Below are 22,328 nucleotides of genomic sequence, written 5' to 3' on the forward strand. Positions count from 1 at the left end.
TATTGTGACGTGTAACTGCGCCGCAGGCTGAAAAAGATTGGGAACCCCTGGCCTAGGCGTATCTTCCACGATACAACAGCCTAGGGGTTACGTAGTAACTATTTAGATTCTGGGCTTAAATGCTGATACTTAACATAAAGAACCAGGAATTCCTCTACTTTTTCGAAGATACCCCATATTTATCACTAACAACAAACAACAACGTTTCTTCATAACAATATGAAGCTGATATAAACATTTACCAAAAGCAGAGGCTTAGAGCTTCGAAAAATACAAAAGTCATCCACGCTGTATCAAAAGATTCGTTACCCGCAAAAAAAAAAGAATACCCTCCAGCACCAAAAACAATTTAGTGCTGCATGATAAAATGTCCCGAAATGTACAAAATTGTTTACGATCCGCTCGATTGAATACAAATCCCGGCTAGAAACATGCAGATGTCAGCCATTTGCTATTCAAATTCGTACAGGGCGTCTCAAACGCAGCCCGACATCGCGATGAATATGTAAAACGATTATGGAAGATTCCCGTATAAAACTAAAGTGCTGCTAAATGTTTTTCGACCGTATGAATAAATTTACTAGAGTAATGTCGTCACATCGATCTGGATGGATGATTTCGTAGTTTAGTCTCATTGTATTTTGGGAGAGATTGTCTAAAGAAATTGAGTTTGTATGATGAAACCTTTGTATGATGACGTTTGTTATTTTAAGGTTGATTCAGACCGCAACTCGACGCGAATCTGTCAAATCCATATAAATTTCTAAATTTATATGGATTTGACAGATTCGCAAGACGTCTCACGCAATTGAAATCTGTCAAATCGCGTCTGTCAAGTTGCGGTCTGAATTGACCTTAACACGTTTTCAAAAACAAACTAGGTATAAGTAGAGCTTGTCTAATTATAAATCTAATTTAAAATGACGACCCCACCACTTCACTAGTTGATATAAATGAAAAATGTTGTACTGTGAACGAGGGAGGGGCGCGTCATTTTAAGTTACACAAGCCCCAATATTATTGTTGAGTATTTATTTATTCTGGAAGTCAAACGAAATTATACCAATTAAAGCAAGCTGCATTTAAGTTACCTATACTTGAGAAGCCATATTTTTAATTAGCTGGATTGAACCGTGCAGCAGTTCCAGCTAAAAGGAAAACGAGAATCGAAAAAACTTTTGGAAATGGATCGGAAAGTAACCAAAATAGAAAGTGTAAAAAACTCGTTTAGAACACGTAGATACGGTGGATTAAAAATGTTCAGCCGAATATATTACTTCTAGACTTTATGTGCTTCTCTATTACGTAAAATTTACTGTGAAATAGAATTTCCATTCAATTTGTAAAGGCACAGTAAACAAGTGAATTATAGGGAGATCGCAGACGACAGACTTTTTGTGCGATCGAGGCGGCATGGCGCGGCTCGATCGCACAAAAAGTCTGTCGTCTGCGATCTCTACCATAATATTACCTCGATCGTGGTAAAACCCAACACAATGCTATTCAATTATTATCGCGGCCGCCGGTGACCGCTTGGGGCTTGACCAAATATTTATTTATGCAAAGATGACTTCCTTCTTACCTTCTTAAATATAAGCTTGTATTTTCTAATTTTGGTTCCGTTAGTTGATTTTGCACCATAGAATTGAAGCATTCTCACTGTTGTGTTATTCTATCTGAAGTCCATGTTAATCGAAAACAATCATGTTTTATTGGACCCGTAAGGTTTTATAGGCATATAAAAGTACTAACCTCAAGGAAGGGTCCCTGCCTTCACGATTATGTCGAAGAGTTTCGGTACTTAAGACGCGTCTCAGTCCATTTCTACTGCCAAAGAATCTTTTTTCTTTATTCCCTTTTGACTTTAGGTTGAAAATTTAATGTTACTTACAAGCAGAACTGCTTTTTTTGCACGGCAAGCAGCACAGTTACTGCATTTCTAACTTAAATGTTTTTGCTTTTTTATTGTTTAAAAATTTAAGTTTTTTTTTAAGAAAGCGGTTTCAATTTACAACTTGAAACTTTTGTGAACATTGGGGGTGAAACGCGATGCTAGCCCTTTCCAGAAAGTTCTGATATCGGATAAAAATATCGACGCGTTTACAGATTTTATTTTTATTATTAAATATTAAATTGTCTGTTGGTGAATTTTATATTTTGTGCTAATTTATTGTTCTCCGTGATGTCTTACAAATATGTACCTACTTTAATTATGATACTTCTTGAAAAACTTTTTAATGTTCCTGAAAATAGTGATTTAAATAAACAGACAAATTACAGAGTTTCATTCTTTTGTTACTTAATTGAAGTTCGGGTCAGGTAATCTGATTGGTGAATTATAATCTTTACATAATATTATTATCTGTACACTATACTAGGGTTGTTGAGGAAGTGATTATGAGGAAGAGGAGGAAGAGGAAGGAGGCGTAAATTTAGAGGATGCGGATGAGGAAGAGGATGCGGATGAGGAAGCGGAAGAGGTAGCGGATGAGGAAGAGGATGATAGGAAATTATAAATACTAGCGGACCCAACCCAAGTCTTTCTCCTGTCTGTACATAACTAGGTACATACATTACACAAAAATTAATCAAAAGGGCATTTTCCAGTGGACCTAACTATGAATCTAAACCATTCTCAAAACAAACACAATAAACAATCATCAAAATCGGTCCAGCAATTAAAGAGGAGTTCAGTAACATACACAACATACGCACACAAAAAAAGATGAGTGAATGATACAATTCTCTGGCTCTGGCGTGTGCGTTGCCATGATTAGATACGCGACGCGCATGCGCAGTGAAATTCCTCATAAATTCCTCTTCAATTTTGAGGAAGCGATAGCGGAAGAGGATTTTTTTATTTTTATTTATGAGGATGCGGTAACGTTTGAGGAACCCAAAATATTGCGGAACTTCCTCATTATGAGGAAGCGGAAGAGGAATCCTCAGCAACCCTACACTATACCAATGAAAAAAAGTAAAAAATTCCAATAAATAAGAAACATCGCAAGCCAGTAAAAAGCGCGCAATATAGATAAGGGGAAACGTGAAATATTGCCATTAAATTTGTAGAATCATCTGTAATCTAATTCCGATTGGTGTCGGGATCTCTTTTTGCTCCGATATAAAACAGTTCTGCATGAAACTTTTTAAATAAATCTCTGGATGTTGACAGGGGACCGACCAATACTGCGCTCAACTTGTACGTTCCCCCGTCGACTTTTATTTTGATTGTAAATCTCAAATAAATCAAACCGTTAATGATGCCGCTACCCGAAATGAAATTTTGCATGTAGACCTTCAAAGATGCTCTTGATGACGTTGTAGTGGAAGGGCGGTAGCTTTCTTTTTTGTTTCGTCATTACAATACATTGTCAAAAGAGTGAAAAAGATGTAAGTACATCTCAAGTGACAGTTTACGATAGGGACTGGGGTGTCTTGAGTTCCGATTTTAGCTCCTCGCTAAAACACATTTTTTGGTCTGTAGTTAGGATGCTGTTTACTATATTTGTGGGTGATTGTGTTGATGGGTGTGGTCACTCGGCGAAACACAGCGCAAGCGCTGTTTCACGCCGGTTTTCTGTGAGAACGTGGTATTTCTCCGGTCGAGCCGGCCCATTCGTGCTGAAACATGGCTCTCCCACGTGTAAACGTGTGTGTAACTACTGATAACTAATAGACACAATCAACAATAAGTAATAGTTTGAAAACTTAAATATTTTATTACATTGAAATAGCCACAGCAAAATATATGTTACTTTTGCCGAAAGTTGTTGGTACTTATAATATTTTTATTTATATATTGTGATAAATCTTTCGACGCGTTTTTCCTCAACCCACCTCGGGATACAATCTATCTTCCTTCCTCCTCGGTATCTGAAAATATTGGCAAAAGAATTATTATAATCGGATAAGCACCTACTTTACAAGATTACCTCCTACGCACCAAGTAAACCTCTAGCTGGCGATTTGAAGTGGGTCGTAATTATTTTCATGATTTTCGTAAATCGATTCGAAAAAGGAGAAGAAAGCCACGAAAATTGTTTTTATTTATAGCTAGGCAACTTGCGTTTTATATGTTTCTCCTTTTTTACCCCCTATGTGTAAGAAATTTTAAAAAGTCCTTTTTCCATCCCTGCACCAAAAGGTGTTGTTTAGTTAATTAAGACTAATGTCCTTAATCTACTGTAGTGCATTGATGATTAATTGAAACAGATTGTCTTTTAAAAAAAGAGAATCTGCCTTTTTAAGCTAGGTCGATCTACCCCAGTGTTTCAAACGTGTGAGGTGAGCTATACTCGTGTAACAGCGTTGAACATTGGATGGAGGGCCGTCACGTTGGTCATTACTGCTCGGAAATAGCCACTTTTCCCGTCGTTAGTAACTCGCTCAGCGTCCACCGTACCTCTGTTAATCCGCCGACCTAATACCGTGTGTACTTACACATAATCTCCTTTATTAGGAACCTTAATTAGTGCAATATGGAAGTTCCCAGAAAATAGATGACGCATTTTTTTTTAGTTCAAGGGTGAAGCCAAACGAGCGTAATTTGTGAGTTGTACGTCGCAGAATTTCGGTCGCGTAAATATCTTTTCATACAAATCGTCACTTACAAAATTACATTCGTGTGAATCAAACAGGACTTTTTCATTAAACCGAATGCAGCAGAATTTCTGCCAGCCGAAATTCTGCGACTCACAACTCACAAATTACGTTCGTTTGGCTTCACCCTTAAGCATGTACTTGCGCTTGCAAACTAGATTCAGATATTTCTATAATTAAAAAAATATTTATTTAAGGAAAAAACCAGAAAAAAACTATTTTTGTGTTGAAATACATTGCGAAAATTTTTCGGAAGAAATTCGTTTCACGAATTACGACGTCGGCGAAACTACGATTGAATTTGAAACGAAACCATGAAAAGTATTTCATTAAAAGAAAAAACAAATAAAGAAAAACCGGCAACTTTTCGACAACTAGTATCGTGTTTAAACAAATCCGGGAGGAATAGAATTTCAAAGTTCAATTGGAAATCTGTTGGCGCTAATGCCGACCATATCTAAACCGCAATGTTTTCCGAACAAAGTACTAGTGATTCGGTCCGGTCGCACGAAACTGTGCTCTACAATGAGAAAATAACACTCTTTTTCAATCTCGTCCTTAAGACCTTTCGCTCGCAGCACCTTAGTCTTAATTAATGTTCGGGAAGTACAAAGCTCTGATTGTATGTTTTTTGTATGGCCCGCACTGCACGCTCATTGCAGGAGTTTTAATTTCAGCAATTGTACGTTGCCAGCGATTATGAGTATAATTGGTGGTACTGTGGGTTTAATCCGGAGGGCTAAGCATTATGTTACTTATTAAAGTACTGAAAACAATTCACGTACTTAGTCGCCGTAATAAAAATGTATTTTTATTGCACAGCTCGAGAACAATAAAAATGAATTTTAGTGCGAAAAATTCTAAATGTTTAATTTATTCAACGTAGAAAAAGTGCACATTATACAAGTTTATATTCGTACTTTGAAACATTGATTTATAAATAAAATTTATATATAACTCCTTTAAGCGCGATTTGTATGAATAAAATTAGGCAAATCCTGGCAAATCTATGGAATTTGAAAAATAAACGGGAATTATATCGGTGGGATAACAATGTAATCATCCAATAACTGATGCAACACGCACCTTCAAACCGGTTGCCGAAATCCAAAATGGCTGCTCGGCGGGAATCTTACATTGACATTGCACCCAAACTGGTTCACGTTTGCTTTCAGTTGTGCGCGATCCATGACCTTCACCTCCATACTGCCGAAATGAACTCGCTTTAGTACGTACCTGCTCGGAATAACCAAATAATATTAAGATGATTTGAAGATCTTCATTCGTACTTCGCAACTATGAGCTCATAAAATGTTTGTTTGGTATACGAAATTTCAGCTCTGTTATTAGTATATTTTACTAGTCTTTCATCATCATAACTTTTTATATTAAATATATAAATATTTTATGTAAAGTGCTATTAGGTTTTAAGAGGAGTCCACACCGCTCTTTTTTCCATACAAACGTTGTCCCCTGTTTCCTCCCTGGATAATACTAGTAGAGTTATAATTTTTTTTTCTGAATATCTATGGCCACTAATACAATGTCCCTATGTTTTCTTTTTTTTCATAATTTAATTATTAAATAAGATATGAACGTTCAAAAACCCAAAAAAATGGCCAGATTTTCCGCTGTGTTCAAACGTCCAGAAAACAGATTTGGCTAGATTAAACAAAAAAAGCAAAACATAGGAACACAGCTCAAGCCTTTTTTTAATCTTTAATGAAAAAAGTACTTAAATCGGTTAAGTTTTGGAGAAGGAATCAGGGGACAACGAATCGTAGATTTTCTGGATTTTCTGCAGTTGTCTCTATCGCGTTCTGCGGTATAGGCTTGAGGTAAGGGAGACAGCTATAGATATTACACGTACTTTTTTTTCATTTCTCTAGCCCCTGGTGTATCCTCTTAACACCTCCATCGTGGGTATCGCAGACACAATAGATTTTCAATTATTGTTATGCGGCAGCCGGCTGCCGCTTGGGGATTGATGGGTTAAAACCACAGATTTAAGAAGTAAAACCAATTTAAGATTTACTTGACTAACGTGATGCATACTGGCTATTATAAAAAGAAAAGTAAAATCCCCATTTACAATAATTTCCAACCTATTGTTAGATTAACTTGAACCGAGGTCGACGCAACCAAAGTTTTTTGTGATAATTTACCGAAACTTTGCCTTGGAAATAGACGTTAATTGTATGCGTTAAAGAGCGTTAAAGACTGACGGTAGACGGAGAACGTCATCGCACTGATTGAGCGTGAAACGAAGCGACAACGTGTCATTTGGCTAAACAATTATCAACATTTAAATATTTTAAAACGCTTGCTTAAAATCTGTCATAATATTGTTAGCTATGCGCCAAGATGAGAACATCTGGCGAACTTTACCTAGAGAATTAGGTAGAGTTTGCCGGAGCTCTTGATCCAGAAAAAAGTTCCATGTCCGTCTGTATGTCTGTCGAATGATCTAGAAACTGCCATAATATTGTAAGATGTCAAAATCGGTCGGTTAGTGCCCTTGGTGCAGAGAAAAATTCCTTTCTGAATTATATGTAACTTATGGCCGGTTGTTTGATCACTAGTAAAAAATTACTTACTTTTACTTCAGTCAGCTTAACAACATTTTGTAATGTTTAACCAATAGTTAGTTTAACTAACAGTTTTTAACTATTAGTAACCTTAACTAGCGATCAAACAACGGGCCCTTAGTTTTGACCAAATTCATGCTCTCGGTGAACTTGAACTTAAATTCGAAGAATCCTCCATATTGCTAGATATTCGTGGAGAATCTCGTTATACGGGTTCTCGGGTTGACATCATAAATTGCCAGATATCCGGTTTTTGAGTCGGCATCATACGTGCAGTTCGACGAAGCTTTCCTCACCAGTCATGAGACTACACGGGCAATGCCTTGTTGTCTTGCTATGATTGGAATTTATTAAAGCTAATAGACTGTCGAATCATAAGATTTAATTTTTTCTCTCTTGCTCACAAGAAAAAACATAAAGATACAATTAACATGGACAGACGACACAAAGGAACTGCTTATATCTAAAAGAAATCTCTCTAAATGAAATATCTCGTACAAAGTTTCGGTAAAAAGTTTAAAAATATATGTATATGTTTCTTAGATGCCTACGAAACATATAATTTTTGTCGGAAAAATAGTAAATTCAAAGCAAATTGAAATAAAACTGATACAATTTTATATGTTAGTCCACTAGTCACAAAAAGGAGGATGTAAACAACATAATATGAGAAGAGTCTTCTGATAGTCTGATACCATAAAATTTTACGCGTTTTTAATTACGTCAAAGGTTTTGGTGAATCAGACGAAGCCGTATTTCGGCAACGAAGATGCCGAATATTCTTTATATTCTATACACTAGCACGAATCGTTGAAAAGGTCAAGTGTTCTCGTCCCGAAAGAAATCGCGATCCCATTTGTGTAATTAGTTTTCCTAATCATTGGACAGTGGACACAATTAACTTGTTGTTGCCTGGCGACACAAAAGGTCATAAATATTTAAGTACATTACAATATGATGCCATGTACGTTACAGGCACAAACAACAATCAAAAACTATTTTTCACTTTTCTCATTGCAATTTGCTTTTTGTCAAAATTTTGTTACTGAATCTAATTTGTACTTAAATTGTTATTTTTTATATAATCAAAAGATGCTAAAACATTTGTTTTCGGTTTCAAATCTGAGTAATAACCTAATAAAATTGCTATAACAAGGAAATTTTCCGTTAAAATTATTTTTACAGAAAACTGCTCCAAAAATGAGCACTATTTTGGTTATTAAATTGTATAGAGGGTCTAACGTTACCACCGGTTCTCCGGGGACGTTAAAAATAGTCCCACTGGGCTGCGTTTTCAGTGTTCGTTAAGCCCTATTTTCGACAGGAAGGGAGTGAATGTAAATATGACATACATTTTATAGTAGGCTACCCCATGACACGTGGAGACTTTGTTTGATGGCCACCATTTTTATCGCGTCAGTCAGGATAAGCGTATTTCTTGAATGCTTGAGGAACTTCTCATAGGTGATTATTTCAATCAAAGTTGAGGTGATACAAACACTGTTGTACTCCTTGCTGCTGTGCAGAAAGCTTGTTCATGATAACTAAACCTATGCCACAACAACGTCGTACTGATTTTTTTAATAGTACCTTTTTGCTTAATATATTGGTACGGTCTGGTAACTATGTCATCTTTATACTTATCCCGAAAAAAGTCGCATTTAAAAATCATGTTTTGATAACATCCCTAACATTAGCAAATACGACGTTTTTATTTACACCATTTTTCCTATCCGACATCTACACAATACCCGACCAAATATTAAAGAGTCGGTCGTTATTGCTCGGGTAGTCAGGTGGAAGTTTGGGAGCGATATGTCTGACCCTTATTCAACTTTCATTCTTTAAAAATGGAGTCTTTTGTACACTTCGAGTAATCATCGAAGAAGTTGAGATGTTTAGCTTTTTCAGAAATGTAAGTAAGTGGGTTTGTAAATCATAATAGAATGTGCCATAATTTAAGGACCCCATTCTTAATCGGGTTTTAACAATTTATTAATTGACGTTTGTACTATTAAAAATATCACTTAACTTTTAGATACACATTTTTCGGCTTATTAACAAGCATAAGCAATCATACGTGGGAGAGCCATGCTTCGGCATTAATGGGCTGGCTCGACCGGAGAAATACCACGTTCTCACAGAAAACTGGCGTGAAACAGCGCTTGCGCTGTGTTTCGCTGAGTGAGTGAGTTTACCGGAGGCCCAATCCCCTTCCCTATTCCCTTCCCTTTCCATCCCTACCCTCCCCTATTACCCTATTCCCTCTTAAAAGGCCGGCAACGCACCTGCAGCTCTTCTGATGCTGCGAGTGTCCATGAGCGACGGAAGTTGCTTTCCATCAGGTGACCCGTTTGCTCGTTTGCCCCCTTATTTCATAAAAAGAATCTAAAAGTTAGGTACTAAGAAAAGCCATTACGAAGAGATGATCCAAATTAATTAGAAAAAGGTTAAACACAACTGGCAGCACTATGAGCGTACCAATCACAGTATGATATAATATTTATAAGTTATTTTGTAGTTTTGTACCACTAGCAGGCGGTACAGTGTGCAGTAATATCAGGAAATCCATCCGTGCGCGTTGCGACTGCGAGCTATTACTGATATTGCAGTTTATGACGTGGTGAAATGGCGGTTTGTACCATATATGATGTGGATTCTTGTCGAGATTTATTAGGAAACTGGTTTTATAATTATTGAATTCATACTCAACAAAAACATGTTACTACCTTATGATCACATTTGCTACTTAAACATCTATATATATACTTTAAATATTTTTTATCTATACTAATATTATAAAGATGTTGAAGAAGTTCAAGAACTGAAGAGTTTGTTTGTTTGTTTGAACGCGCTAATCTCAGGAACTACTGGCCCGATTTGAAAAATTCTTTCAGTGTTAGATAGCCATTTATCAAGGAAGGAGCGAAGAAATAGAGGAAAATGTGGAAAAAACGGGGGAAATTATTTAAAAGGGCTTACCTCACAAAGCAATTTTTATTATGTTATTCAAAGTCACAGATAAAAAGTAGACCACTGATTATAGGCTATTTTTGTGGGCTAATTTGTCTGTCAAATTCCTAATTTACGCGGGCGAAGCCGCACGGAACGTCTAGTGTTTGATATTGCTAATGACGCTTGAAAAACAAATTGTTAATAACCTTTAAGAATATCTTAATACGAGTATCTAAACGATCCGTATTACAAAAGTAAAAATCCAAATCTGCTCTTGCTATAGAAATATGCACGTTTAAGCGGCTAATAGGAATTAGCATAAACATTTCCATTTATACCAATAATTTTGCTGCTTAAAATTGTTTGACCTACTTAACAATATTGGCCCTTATTATTTTATAAAACAATTTGTGAATACTTCGTAACAAGCAAAGCTTCAGATTCTGTAAAGCGAATTTACCTAATTTTTGTACCAAATTCTCTTCTTTATTGCCTGTTCTTATCGTTTGAGTTGGGGCATTTTATTTGCTTGATAATTTAGGGTTAAGTGGCCTTTTTAGGTGCTTAATCCTTGGTTTTTATGATCCTCTACATTTCTCGCGAGCTCCTAACGAAAATCCTAGACTTAATAAAGGACCTCCGAAAATTAAGGGTGGGCCATAGCATAACTTAGCTAGAAAGTGTGATAGTAAAGTTAAGCATTTAGTGTTAAACATAATGTACCAACTTCCTACTTACATGCTAAGCTATTAAACCTTGTAAGTTTCCTTAAGTGGTTCGAGGACATTAAGAATTCATAGTCCCTTATGTGCCATCAAAGGGTGAACGTAACTATTAAAATTTCAAACCGTGCGACTAAAATAACGCTCCCTTTGGATTGACGCGTTTGACACATGTTTCGGTATTCAAATTTTGACTTTATGGGTTAGGTAATAAAAACGATATGGCCTAGAGACACATGCAGGAAGCGAGGGGAGCCACGGGTGTCTGCGGCGAGATTTGTATCACGCATTGTACATTTGTCCTTTGATGCGGAATGAAGATGATGTCATGTTTGTGATTGCGTAATTTTTTTTGCAGTCGATTTAAATTTCTTGATGATGTTTTAAATATATCTTATCATCCCGACTTTAAGTTTCTTAAACACACTAGGACGAAGTTACGCGGCGTAAATTCCGCATGATTACGTCCGCAATGTCAAACGCATACAAAATATGGACGAAACGCGACGGAATAGTGCGTCGTCGCCCGTCGGTAAATTAAAATACATTGCGGGCGTAATCATGCGGTATTTACGCCGCGTAACTTCGGCCTACTGTGTTTAGATACTAACAGTCAAAGTTTTTTTAACTTGTTTTTAAGGCCCAGTAGTCCCTAAAATTAGCAGGTCGATGTCTGTCAGTACGAATATCGACGTAAAGGACATTAAAATAACATTCATATCAGCGCGTTTTGTACAGTGGCGGTTACGCGCTCGCCGCGTGCCTTGATAATAGGAAATAGGAGTCACCTTTTGTTTTTAGTATTACACAAATCAAATATATCAAATCGTTTACGTAAGGTTACGACACATATACTACATTTTTTGTTTTTTCTAGAAAGTGTGTAATTTAGCCATAAAATGATTTAATTATGAAAAACAGCGTTATAACAGTCATCTTTGAGATTTTTTTCTATCGAGCAGAATTTTTCAAATTGTGTACTGATATACCTTTGCGTATAGGAAATTTTCTCAATTTTAAAACGGTACTTATTTTATACTTAAATAATGACATTTCCTTTACTAAAACCATTATTTAAAAAACCTATTTTACGTAGTTGCAACAACCACAGCGCCTTAAGTCAGTATTCGAAATTTCAGTCCATTTGAGTTAGGTACATCTATTGAACATTGACATATACTTTATCTATGCTACTTTTGGTCGTTGCCATAGTACCGAGCTTATTTATGTCACTTCATTACTATTCTTTACAAATAAAGCACTACGATACAAAATGCTATTTTAACTACACAACAGAGTTGGCGACGGATACCAACCTAAAACCAATACTACGGATGCTGTAGCAGTTGCTGTATGAAGTAACCTACAGCAGCACTTGCCTACGCAAGCATTCTGGAATAGCGGGGGAGAGCTGACATATACTTTATCTATGCTACTTTTGGTCGTTGCCATAGTACCGAGCTTATTTACGTCACTTCATTACTATTCTTTACAAATAAAGCACTACGATACAAAATGCTATTTTAACTACACAACAAACATAAAATGCCGTTGCAAAATTATCAGTACCAACTTCCACTATATGCGCTACAGGTATTCAAGTGAAGACATTTTCAGTTATTGCTCGCTTTGATCATTTCGCTGTTACGTCTATTTATCATTTCAGGATATTTCCGATCCTAATTTCTCATATTTACATCAGTAAATTAATGTTACACGTGTTTTTATTTATTTATTATATCTACATTATTTATTTTACCTTCAAAAGTTTTTCTGTTTATTTAGTACCTCGTGATCAGGAGCTGAAAAGCTAGCAAACTATAAAAAAAATCTTCGCACGCCCTTTACTACAATTTCTTACTAAAATTACTACAATTGTACGAAGCTCGCGCTAAAAATATTATATTATATAAGTATTTAGTTAATTAGGTCCAAAATTATTATTTCGCCTATCGCCTTATTTAAATCGTCCCAGTACTTTTAAACTGTAATTAAGAGCCCATATGACCCTAACTTGACTACATACTTTAACCTAGATCTCAAAATCTGTAAGGTCTAGAAAACTGATTTTTTGACACAAGTAACTTCAGTTCATAAAGATTAAATGCTCAAGACGAAAACACGATTACTCAAAAAATGCTCGATAGTTTCTTTTTTACAAAAAACCTTGTTTTAGACACATTTTTGCTTGCATCTTAGAAGTTTGCTGTCTTTTCTTTAATATTTTTTAATATCTAAAAAGGTATTGATAAAACCTAAATTTGCTCAAAACACTTTTTTCATAATCATTATAGTTCGTCTTTTATTCAAGTAAAACTAACTCGGCGATGATTTCGCGCCGTCCTTTTTCACCTGGCATATGAAAGACGAGCGTGAGTGTGAAGAGAGAAGGACGATGTTTGATTTTTAGAGTCAGGTGAGCTCTTAAGTATAGTTATCTTATTAAAGGCACAAATAATATAGCACCTACTACTAGTTCATTAGCGTATCAAACTTTTATATCACCTATATAATTCTTTACAGCTCGAAGACATAGCATTACTGCAGCTACATCAGACTGAATATTCTGAATAGCCTGTCTGTCGTTATCAGTTTCATCTAATTCCACCGCATCGCAGCCACCTCAGCTATCGTGGCAATCTCCGCCATTTCCTTGGAGCTTGCGGCGTTCAGCATGCATTGTAGTTTTATTGCTTTAGTTTTGAATTTTTTTTATTTTTTTATTGTGGTCCTTAGGAAGTATAATATTTAGCCTCTCTCGGAGTAATCTTCACACTTTAATAAAGTCCACCTTTTTATTATGATTCTCATTAATTACTATTCGTTTTTTCTAAGCCGTTTTTAGTCTCTACACTCTGTCCACTTTTTCTGCTTTTCCATTTAATTCGTTAACATCTGTAATTAGTTAAACATGTATATCACTTTACCATAATTAGAAGGCCTAGAACAACAAAGTTATATAAGTTATATTATAAGTAATATAGAATACCTTACATCACAGTAAGAATGCACAATGGATATTTGATTTACGGAGTTCTATAGATATTTTTTTACAGAATAATTTTTAAACCCCGCTCACACGTTGACATTTATTTTTATTTTTCCATAATTGTATAATGTATTATTAGGATATTATAAACAACAAACGATCTGAGAATGGTTTAATATCCATCTCTTGTATGATTGAATTAATTTTTCGTTTGCCAACATAATTTTGTTAGGTCCGTCGCATTTTTAATAAGATAAGAACAACTTAATTTTGTATTCTTTTGTTCTTTGTGTTATTGCTGTTTTGATAATATAATATCCTCTTCTCATATTCTCTTTAATTTGACTGTGTTTCAGATTTTTCAAGGAGGGACACTTATTAAGCGTCAGGGATGAACGATGTTCAAGTGTTTATCCTAATTGCACGTTATATAGTTTTTTTACGGTTCCGTACCCAAAGGGTAAAAACGGGACCCTATTACTAAGACTTCGATGTCTGTCTGTCTGTCCGTCTGTCTGTGTGTCTCCAGGCTATATCTCAAGAACCGCTCTAGCTAGACTTCTGAAATTTTCACAGATTGTTTATATATCTGTTGCCGCTATAACAACAAATACTAAAAACAAAATAAATTAAATATTTAAGGGCGAAATATTATTATTGTGGTACGAAACCCTTCGTCCGTGAGTCTAACTCGCACTTGGCCGATTTTTGAAGTGAAAACTTCTTTAGCGGCGTTGAGCACTTTTGTGGAATGGGTAGGTAAAAACTGTGAAACTCGCGTCAGATTCTCGTGCTGATCGAAAAACCGTAAGACGGTTGGAGAGTAGTGTTGTAACATCGAAATCGATTAATCGAACAATCGATTTTTTTTTCGATTGTCGATATTTTTTAATCGATTGTAAGGGTTTTGATTCATTAAAAAAATCGATTTTCATAAAAAATGGGTTAAAAATTTAATCGATTGTAAGGGTTTCGATTAATTAAAAAATCGATTTTTTAAAAATCGATTTTCATAAAAAATGGGTTGAAAAAAATAATGCACAACGTTAATAATCAAGTTTTCACTTCTGCCGGCACTCCCGGAGTGCAACCCGTCTTTTTTTTTATTCATGGTACACTAGATGACGCCCGCAACTCCGTTGTGCGATAATTTGTTCATCGTGCAGGAACCGTACATTTTTCCGGCATAAAAAGTAGGTATCCTATGTTATTTCCCGGGACTCAAATTATCTATGGAGATACCAAATTTCATCCAGATTTAGCGGTTTCAGCGTGAAGCGATAACAGACACACACATTACACACGGCACGTGCCGACTGGACGTCAAAAAAAGAGTGCTGCTGTCATGTATCACACGTCTCTTTTTACCACGCAGTGTTACAGATAGTGACATCTCTCTTGCTCAGGCCTTTGTTTCTCTATTCCGCTAGGGCTAGGTATATTAACTTTATGTACAAAACACACATTTGACAACGATTTGACGCCTGGTTGCGTAGGTTTGGCCTAAGCTTTAGTATTTTTAATTCTAAATCTAATACTTGTGGCGGTACCCACAATTCGCCTAATATTCCTGCATCCCACTATCGAAGTTTCGGAGAACGGCAAGATATATACAACGTCTGAAATGACGTGGGCTTCGGCCTGACCGAGCATGCTATCTCGCTCGGTCGGAAGATCTTCCTTTTCGGCCGCCACTAACAACGTTAAATTGTGACCACCGACAAGAACACGCATCCTTCTTGACATCAATCATCATCAACACTCCCCGCCCCTCCGCACAACGTCAGCAGACATCAAGGATAACCGGGTCGCCTTGACCATAAGCCGCGTTGGAGGTCCGCGCCGGTCGAACCCGCGTCTGGCTTGAACGGGGCAGCCATAGGCTACAACGACCGGTCAACAAACAGAGCAACGGGGTCCCTCTCCTGGTCATTGCACGCGTAGTTTCGGCCCACACCTGACAACACAAGCGCATCGAAGAATACCACAGGTCTTCGGGGGGGAGTGATGTGGCGGTACCCACAATTCGCCTAATATTCCTGCATCGCACTATCGAAGTTTCGGAGAACGGCAAGATATATACAGTGGGCTTCGGCCTGACCGAGCATGCTATCTCGCTCGGTCGGAAGATCTTCCTTTTCGGCCGCCACGAACAGCGTTAAATACTCTTTGTTATCTTGCTTTAAATGATCCATCATCTCCAGCTATGACGCGGACGTCACAAAGTTACAAGGCTTGTCGACCTTGAACATCCTTACTTGGAAAAATACTGTTGGTTATTAATATTTATGAGATTAAATAATAATGCTTTGCATATATAGCCATAAATTGATGTTACTGGTATTATCGTGTATAACTTATGATTTTAATTATTAATGTATTTTTGTGCGTTGAATATTTATTAGCTCGTAATATAAATCTGCAGCAAGTCATAATTATGTTACTGGGTGACTTACAGTAAGTAATGCTGTAAAATTATAACTTCTTTCATGCTATTGAGGCTTCTATGCATACGATCTTTCTTCAACATAAAGCGTGTTCAGAGGAATAGACGGCCGAGGAACGTCAAGCCGCGCTCGACAACCCTAAACAGCTTTTTAACAAATGTTTGAAACTCGCGCATGATAAATACATAAAGCTACAAGACCATGCCATAATATAACAATTCCCAAGATAGTCTACCTTCATAAGCCCTACACAAATGGCATACAAGTATCATTAGCGAGCTCAGACGATCAAGCGGCTGAAGAAAGCAAAGTAAAAAAGCTCGGCTATGAAAAAACTGTCTGCAATGATTGGTTTAAGGTGATTGCAATATTATGACAAATATAGGTAGTACATACATCATTACATCATAGCATTATAGTGCATGCCTAATATGATGCTACAAGACCATGCTACAATTAAACATCTCTACTCCAAAAGCTATTCTACTCCAGGCAATAGCGAACATCTCACTAGCCACCTTCTACAGCGTGTCACAGAACTAAGTGATAATACTTTAAGCATTAAGGTGTGCCGTGTATATCAATCCCTTGTTACATAGAGTTCACTGTAAAAGAAGAAGCGCTGAAAGAGCTTTTTTTCACTTTTGTATGGGAAGACTCGTGTCGCTGGGGCGCTTGGCCATACAAATCACAAAAAATGCTCTTTCAGCGCTGCTACTTTCACAGTGAACTCTCTACAAGGAACACGTCATACACATCCTAAACCATCAGTTAGTTTTGTTACACTCTGTAGATGCCATAAGGCAGTAGAATATTATAACATCTCTCAAGCCACCTTCTTTAAGCCCACAAATGAAAGCTCAGTATCATCAGCGATCGCAATCTCGACGCGCCGGACGTCCGGGCCGCTCCGCGCGATTCCCCGCTAACTACACAATACCTTTACATATAGCTTTGTTTAATCACGTATATGACGAGACATGTAGACGCGTGACAGAATAAGGCGTAGGCGCGTAGCCAATAGCCGTATAGAATTTGATATAATAATAATATCTATGGACGCTTGACGCTTCACACCACGTCAGTCTGGCCTCGTGCTAAGTACCTGAAGGATTTGTGTTACGGGTACCAGACAACGGAAATATATTTAATACTTTTATATAATAAAAATCTTAAATAAATATGTATAGAATGATTCTAAACATATTTAATTAAGATTTTAAATTATAAATATATGTAGGTATAGAATAAAAGTATTAAAAAAATTGATATATAGCTTGGTTTTGTATATTCGAATAAATATATAAAACTAAATGACGCCTGCAACTCCGTTGCGCCAAAATTCGTTTATCGCGCGGATATCGTATAATATACCGGGATAAGAAGAATCCTATATCCTTTCTCGGGACTCAAAGTGTCTCCCTACAAAATTTCAGCAAAATCGCTAACCTAACTACTCGTAGAACAAATTAATTAAGTATAAAACACAAGCTTTTGAACTTTGTCATTCATTTTCTGTGGGTGTCCAGGCGTAGGCGATGAAAATTAATCTTAGGGATGCTTACTACTACCCACTGCTGGTGTTATGAAAACATAGAGTTTGTGCTCGTAACTTAAATTTAATTTACCAATCGATTCATAGCAGACGTCGGAGCTACGTAATTTGGTCGGATTATTTCAAGTCTAGCTATCACGACTACAAATATATAGGGTGTAACAAAACTAGCAGCAGTGAAAGAGTAACTCTTTTTTTTCACCTTTGTGTGGAAAAATTCAATACGCTGGGCGCTTGCCAATACAAATTATAAAAAATGTTATTTCAGCGCTGCTGCTTTTACAGAGAACTCTAATTATTGAAGTGAACTTTATAAGGGACACATACACAACCTAAAGTATTATTACTTAGTTTTGTTACACCTTGTAGACTTAACATAACCAAATTACGTAGGTCCACCATTCTGAGTCCATTTCTCTGATGCTACAATTAAAAATCCTTTCCCGCCTCTATTGTAGTCCTGCTTATCAATGTCTGCCACTCAGCCGCTGGGATTTCACGGGGGCTTACTTCTATTTAATTGACCTTAAATAATATTTTCTTTGTTATGTATACGTAGATGATTTCTTGTTTTTTAAACGGATGTAGAGTGAAGAATTAAGTTTGTCAAAATGTAGCTATGTCCTGATATCATAGCGCAAAAGCTTTGTCCACACTGTGCCTTTTTTTGTTCATCGAGGGCATGCGTTATAGCGCAGTCAACATCGCACGTGAGGCATGCCCTCGACGCTATGACACTTTTCTTTCCAACGCGGGTGGATTTTAACGCATTCAATTGTTGAATATGCCAAACGAAAGTTGAATCTTACACGTGGGAGAGCCATGCTTTGGCACGAATGGGCCGGCTCGACCGGAGAAATACCACGTTCTCGCAGAAAACCGGCGTGAAACAGCGCTTGCGCTGTGTTTCGCCGAGTGAGTGAGTTTACCGGATGCCCAATTCCCTTCCCTATCCTTCATGGGCGTACCCAACGATGTCAAACGTTCTAGTTCTATGGGCGTACCCAGGTTCTGGGCCAGGGGGGGGGGGGGGGGGGGGGCAAATCAGATTTTGTATAAGCTAGGTGTTTATAAAGAATAAAAATTTATAATTTTTAGTTGTAAAAATATTGTATTTCAAATAAATGACAAAAATTTGTTTTCTTAATTTTTGATTTTTATAGATAAAAGTACTAGATAATATACTTAGTAGGGACGTCAACATGATCGGGGGGGGGGGGGGGGGTGCAGCTGCCCCCCCCTCGGTACGCCCATGCTATCCTCCCCTATTCCCTTGCCTTCCCATCCCTACCCTCCCCTATTCCCCTATTACCCTATTCCCTCTTTAAAGGCCGGCAACGCACCTGCAGCTCTTCTGATGCTGCGAGTGTCCTTGGGCGACGGAAGTTGCTTTCCATCAGGTAACCCGTTTGCTTTTGCAAAAAAAAAGAGAATAAAAAGATGATGACGAAAATTGAAGATGAAATTGCATAGTGTCCAGGACACAGCTAAACGGATTTTTAAGCTATTGTAATGCTATTGCATAGCTTTTATCGCGGGTTTCGAGCGCCGCGACCGAATCAAGAAATTCCGTAACGAAAAACACCTAACATTCGTTGAACGTCGTTTCGGCAGACTTCGGCTCTACTTTAACTTCGACTAGACGTATGCGAATTATAATTGCATAAGTCGATAAAAATGCCACGAATAGCTTTACCGCGGCAGTCCTCAAGTGTCACATTCTTTTGTATGCACTTGATATTCGACTATTTGTACCATATTACAAACCTCTTACATATTTTAATCCGGGAATTTATTTTTGGGAGCAGCTACTTGATGCCCGTAATATTTCGTTGACGTCGACATATATCGCACTCAGCAGGGAGCACCGAGCCTGCACTTTGGAAAATCCGAATTCGAAAGAGACGGAAGATAAATGGTGAACATGAATGGGAATGTCATAACAAATATCCCCTCAGACAGTTTAAGGAGGTCCGAAGAAGTTCCAATAAAGTTTGTTCGCTTTACAATGTGACGTCGAAATTCGAAGAAAAATGGAAGAGCGAGTATTATTGTACTTGTACCTGTCACTTAATTTGGTAGTTATATGAGTTTTATTGTAGATTTTTTTTTATGAAATAAGGGGGCAAACGAGCAAACGGGTCACCTGATGGAAAGCAACTTCCGTCGCTCATGGACACTGGCAGCATCAGAAGAGCTGCAAGTGCGTTGCCGACCTTTTAAGAGGGAACAGGGTAATAGGGGAGGGTAGGGAAGGGAAGGGAATAGTTGAGGGTAGGGAAGGGAATAGGGTAGGGGTTAGGGGATTGGGCCTCCGGTAAACTCACTCACTCGGCGAAACACAGCGCAAGCGCTGTTTCACGCCGGTTTTCTGTGAGAACGTGGTATTTATCCGGTCGAGCCGGCCCATTCGTGCCGAAGCATGGCTCTCCCACGTATTTATTGTATATATTGTACCGACTTCAAATAAAGAAGAAGACCCGTATGTATGTAATATTCCCAAAACTGCCCAGTTTTCGTATAATAATGTAAGTCTATATCAGCGTCTGAACAAATGTGACAAATTTCAAAAATGTATGTACTCGTATGTATATTCTATGCATGTATGTTTTTATGTTTGTGTTCGATTATCTCAGGAACTGCAAGTCTAATTTCAGTAATTCTTTTTTTTTGTACTAGGTATTGTTCAACTTAGATAATAGTGCAAGTTACATCAAAATCGGTTCAGTAGTTTTAGAGATATGTTAATTCTTAATTACGTGTACAACTTCGAAGTCGATTTCATCTTTTTTAGGGTTCCGTACCCAAAGGTTAAAAACGGATTATAAAGACTTCAATGTCTGTCCGTCTGTCTGTCGCCAGGCTGTAACTCAAGAACCGCTATAGCTAGACATTTGAAATTTTCACAGATTATGTATATCTGTTGCCGCTATAACAACAAATACTAAAACAAAATATTATTAACATTTAAGGGGGGGCTCCCATACAATAAACGAGATTTTTATGGCCTTTTTTGCTCGATATCAATAATGGCAACAGGTATGCACTTGAAATTTTCACAAAGGCCTATATTATATTATGTGTCCTTTAATATTTAATAGTAATATTTAAATAAAATAAAAATTTAAGGGGGGTTCCCATATACAAACACAATTTTTGGCCAATTTTTGCTCTATATCGGTACGGAACCCTTCGTGCGCGAGTCCGACTCGCACTTGGCCGATTATTAAATACTATTATTAATTATTATTATTAGAAGTCTTAATAACTTCTAAAGAAAACACTTCGACGCATTAAATAAACAAATAGAGCTCTAAAGCTCGTCTATAGACCGTTAACACTCAATTAAAAATGGCCATTGATTTTTAAAGCTGTTTGTGGATGACAGCTTTCTTTTATGATTACTGAGACTTCGATGTCTGTCCGTCTGTCTATATTTTTTTCATTTTATGAAATATGGGGGCAAACGAGAAAACGGGACCCTATTACTGAGACTTCGATGTCTGTCCGTCTGTCTATATTTTTTTCATTTTATGAAATATGGGGGCAAACGATCAAACTTGTCGCCTGATGGAAAGCAACTACCGTCGCCCATGGACACTCGTAACATCAGAAGAGCTGCAGGTGCGTTGCCGGCGTATGCCTGTCTCCAGGTTGTAACTAAAGAACGGCAAAAGCTAGAGAGTTGAAATTTTCACAGATTATGCATTTCTGTTGCAGCTATAACAACAAATACTGAAAACAGGATTTTTTATAATAATTAAGGGATAATTAATAATGCCATACAACAAACGTGATTTTTTTGGGCTTTTTTGCTCGATATCAATAATGGCAGCAGGTGTGCACTTTCTATTTTCACAAGGGCCTTAAGTACTTATATGTGAACCTTAATAAAATTAATAATAATATATATTTAAATAAAATAAAAGTTTAAGGGGGGTCCCTTAAACTTTTATTTTACTTAAATATACGTCCCATACAAAAAAAAAACACAGTTTTTAGCCTATTTTTGCTCTATAACTGTACTGAACCCTTCGTGCGCGAGTCCGAATCGCACTTGGCCGATTATTTATAAGCATCGGCATAAAACTGACTGGGGCGATATCCAAAGGAAGGGGTTTATACATTTTTAATTAACAGGTAAGTAAGTATTTTAAAAATGTTACTTTAAAAATATCAATATATTTTTTTACATAGCTAAATATAATGATTACACTAAGAAGAGATAATAATTATTGTCATGTCCAAAGTATAAAGTAACAGCAGCAGCAGCTTTAGTTGGATTGCAAAATAAAATAACCCGGAAAGTAAAGTAAACCTAGTTACTATGTAAACATAACGTGACTGCAGTTCAAATATCGTGCGTTCCAATACTTTAGTTTTTATTCGACGTATGCAAACATGGAACAACATTATAAACTCGAACCAAAAACATAGAATGCATTAACTATGTATTTAGTATTTGGCCAA

At 37.0% G+C, this 22,328-nt stretch overlaps 1 protein-coding gene across 4 annotated transcripts in view; it reads left to right on the forward strand.

The window, feature by feature from the left end:
* LOC121731317 (polypyrimidine tract-binding protein 1) overlaps positions 1-22,328 on the forward strand; it is a 468,460-nt gene that overhangs the window by 51,411 nt on the left and 394,721 nt on the right. The gene's annotated exons all lie outside the window — the stretch shown is intronic.

Source organism: Aricia agestis, chromosome 10, assembly GCF_905147365.1.
Source record: "Aricia agestis chromosome 10, ilAriAges1.1, whole genome shotgun sequence".
Classification (NCBI taxonomy): Eukaryota; Metazoa; Arthropoda; class Insecta; order Lepidoptera; family Lycaenidae; genus Aricia; species Aricia agestis.